Consider the following 4,034-nt stretch of genomic DNA (forward strand, 5'->3'; position numbering starts at 1 on the left):
GTATGAGGAAAGATTGAAGAAATTGGGGCGCTTTTCCCATGAACGACGCCGACTGAGGGGGGGATCTAATAGAGGTATATAAGATTATGAAGGGTATAGATAGAGTAAACAGAGGTAGGCTATTTCCTATAATAGAGTCATGTAGGACAAGGGGCCATGGACTTAAGGTGAGGGGGGAGAGATACAACACAGATATTAGAGGGAGGTTTTTCACTCAGAGGGTAGTGGGGGTATGGAATGCTCTGCCAAGTAAGGTGGTGGAGGCAAACACGCTACAGTCCTTTAAGAGTAACTTAGACATGCACATGACTGAGCTGGAGATGGGTGGATATAGGAGAACCTTTAATTAAGGGTCATTAGCATTGGGGTGTCCCTAGAAATGTAAATGGGTATAGTATGATAATAATGTTTTTCTCTGTTTTCATTCACAGGTTTGAAGTCGGTCCACCTCGTGTCCAACGAGGGGCATACATGCGATGGGTCGTACTGGGGCTGCTCTTGGTTGTTCGAGATTGGCCTAGTGCTTCATGTCGTTAGTGTGTGCCTAAACTGGACAAGATACTGGGCAAGACGACAGCTCAATGACTATCGCTGATTGCTGTGCAGACACATGGATTTGGGCCGGTGTCTGTGGGAGTTGGCGCATTCTCCCCGTGCTTGCGTGGGTTTTCTCCGGGTGCTCCGGTTTCCTCCCACACCCCAAAGATGTGGTGTTAGGCTGATTGGCAGGAATAAATTGTCCCGAAATCAGTTTTTCCTCAATCTGGATGGCCATAAAACATTAGATAGGGGTCATGGGTAGAAAGGTGGAGTTGAGGTGGCAGCGTGGGCTCGTTGGGCCGAAGGACCTGTTTCCCAGCCTGATTTTGTTCTTTGTTCTTTGACTGGTTAATGTTTTCCCCGACTGGTCAATGTTTTCCCCTCGGTTGGTTAATGTTGTGCCGCTGCTTCTCCAGGGACTGTGCCCGACTGGTTAATGTTTTCCCCTCACTTCTCCAGGCACGAAGTCCAGCTGGTTAATGTTTTCCCCGACTGGTTAATGCTTTGCCCCTGCTTCTCTGGAGACTAAGTGCAACTGGTTAATGTTTTCCCTTCTACTCCAGGGAGCAGATCCAACTGGTTAATGTTTTCCCCTCGCTTCTCCAGGGACTTTGTCCAACTGGTTAATGACTTCCACAATGCTCCAGTGGCTTTGGCTTTCTGATTAATGTTTTCCCCGACTGGTTAATGTTTTGCCCGACTGGATAATGTTTTGCCTCTGCTTCTACAGGGACGAAGTCCAACTGGTTAATGTTTTCCCCTCGCTTCTCCAGGGATTCAGTACACCTGGTTCATGTTTTGCCCCTGCTTGTCCAGAGGGTACAATAAAAGGGGGACTGCCATTGCCCACACCGCAGCAGCAGCAGCTGGTTAATGTTTTCCCCTGGCAAGTGGAAGCCTCCCTTCCCCCATCTGGCTGACACACTGACTTTCCCATTCCCTCAGCATGTTTACAAACACTGCCTGCCATTTCTTCAAAGCTTTGTTGACAGCTGCCTGCACCGGCATCAATACTCACCTCTCCCCCGCTCTCACTCGAACACTCAACCTGTGCCTGAACTGAGAGAGGCAGGGAGTGAGTTTTTAAAGTTTATTAAGTGTCCAAAGTCAGGCTGACATTAACACTGCAGTGAAGTTACTGAGAGAGAGGGACAGTGAGAGAGAGACAGACAGACAGAGGGGGGATCGATATTTAAAGGTGTCACCTTGAATGGTTCGTACTGACAAGCAAGGCCTACATTCACACTGAATCAGCTTACTAGGACACAGAGATACAGAGGGAGAGGTGAAAGTTTTCCCCGACTGGTTAATGTTTTCCCCCCTGCTTCTCCAGGTTCCAACTCCCACTGGATAATGTTTTCCCCAGTTGGTTAATGTTTTCCCCACGGTTGCTTAATGTTTTGCCCATCCAGCCGGAGACTAAGGCCCCCTGGTTAATGTTTTCCCCAGTTGGTTAATGTTTTGCCCGACTGGTTAATGTTTTCCCCACGGTTGGTTAATGTGTTCCCATTCAGCCAGAGCCCAAGGCCCACTGGTTAATGTTTTCCCCAGTTGATTCATGTTTTCCCCACGGTTGGTTTATGTTTTGCCCATCCATCCAGAGCCCCAATCCCACTGGTTGATGTTTTGCCCGGTTGGTTAATGTTTTGCCCCTGCTTCCTCAGGGACCAAGTCCAACTGGTTAATGTTTTCCCCTCGGTTCTCCAGGGGTTAGGTCCGACTGGTTCATGTTTTCCCCAACAGGTTAATTATTTCCCCGACTGGTTAACGTTTTCCCTGGTTGGTTAATGTTTTCCCCGACTGGTTCATGTTTTCCCCACGGTAGGTTAATGCTGTGCCTCTGCTTCTCCAGGGACTATATCCAACTGGTTCATGGTCTCCCCAAGCTCCTCCTGGGACTATGTCCGACTGGTTAATGTTTCCCCTTCTGCTTCTCCAGGGACTAAGTCCCACTGGTTAATGTTTTCCCCATGGTTGGTTCATGCTTTCCCCACCGTTGCTTAATGTTTTGCCCATCCAGGCGGAGCCTAAGTCCCACTGGTTAATGTTTTGCCCGACTGGTTAATGTTTTCCCCACGGTTGGTTAATGTTGTGCCCCTCCTTCTCCGGGGACAATGTCCAACTGGTTAATGTTCTCCCCTTACTTCTCCAGGGACTCTGTCCGCCTGGTTAATGTTTTCCCTTCTGCTCCAGGCACCCAGTCCAAATGTTTCAGCTTTCCCCGGCTTCTCCAGGGACAAGGTCGGACTAGTTACTGATTTCCCCACGGTTGGTTAATGTTTTGCCCACTCCAGCCAGTGCCTAAGTCCCACTGGTTAATGTTTTCCCCGGCTGGTTAATGTTTTCCCCATGGTTTGTTTATGCTTTGCCCCTGCTTCTCCAGAGACTAAGTCCGACTGGTTGATGCTTTCGCCAAGGTTCTCCAGGCACCTTGTCCCACTGGTTAATGCTTTCCCTTCTGCTCCAGGCACCCAGCCCAACTGGTTAATGTTTTCCCCCTGCTTCTCCAGGCCCCAAGTCCCACTGGTAAATGTTTTCCCCGTGGTTGGTTCTTGCTTTGCGCACGGTTGGTTAATGTTTTGCCCATCCAGCCAGAGCCGAAGTCCCACTGGTTAATGTTTTCCCCGGTTGATTAATATTTTCCCCAACCCCACGGTTGGTTATTGTTGTGCCTCTGCTTCTCCAGGGTCTATGCCCAACTGGTTCATGTTTTCCCCTCGCTTCTCCAGGCACCCAGCCCAACTGGTTAATTTTTTCCCCCTGCGTCTCCAGGGACCATGTCCCACTGGTTAATGTTTTCCCTGCGGTTGGTTCATGTTTTGCCCACTCCAGCCAGAGACTAAGTCCCACTGGTGGATGTTTTCCCCGGTTGGTTAATGCTTTCCCCGGTTGATTAATATTTTCCCCAACTGGTTAATGTTTTGCCCGACTGGTTAATGTTTTCCCCACGGTTGGTTAATGTTGTGCCCCTGCTTCTCCGGGGAGTATGCCCGACTGGTTAATGTTTCCCCCTCGGTTATCCAGGGACCAGGTCCCACGGTTCATGTTTTCGCCCTGCTTCTCCAGGCACCCAGCCCGACTGGTTAATGTTTTCCCCCTGCTTCTCCAGGAACCAAGTCCCACTGGTTAATGTTTTCCCCATGGTTGGTTCATGCTTTCCCCCGGTTGGTTAATGTTTTCCCCGGTTGGTTAATCTTTTCCCCACGGTTTGTTAATGCTGTGCCCCTGCTTCTCCTGAGACTAAGTCCGACTGGTTAATGCTTTCTGCAAGCTTCTCCAGGCACCATGTCCAACTGGTTAATGCTTTCCCTTCTGGTCCAGGCACCCAGCCCAACTGGTTAATGTTTTCCCCCTGCTTCTCCAGGGCCCAAGTCCCACTGGTAAATGTTTTCCCCATGGTTGGTTCATGCTTTCTCCTTGGTTGGTTAATGTTTTGCCCATCCAGCCAGGGCTTAAGTCCCACTGGTTAATGTTTTCCCCGACTGGTTAATGTT

The sequence above is a fragment of the Carcharhinus amblyrhynchos genome, unplaced genomic scaffold, assembly GCF_965287045.1.
Source record: "Carcharhinus amblyrhynchos unplaced genomic scaffold, sCarAmb.v2.hapA scaffold_47, whole genome shotgun sequence".
Taxonomy (NCBI): domain Eukaryota; kingdom Metazoa; phylum Chordata; class Chondrichthyes; order Carcharhiniformes; family Carcharhinidae; genus Carcharhinus; species Carcharhinus amblyrhynchos.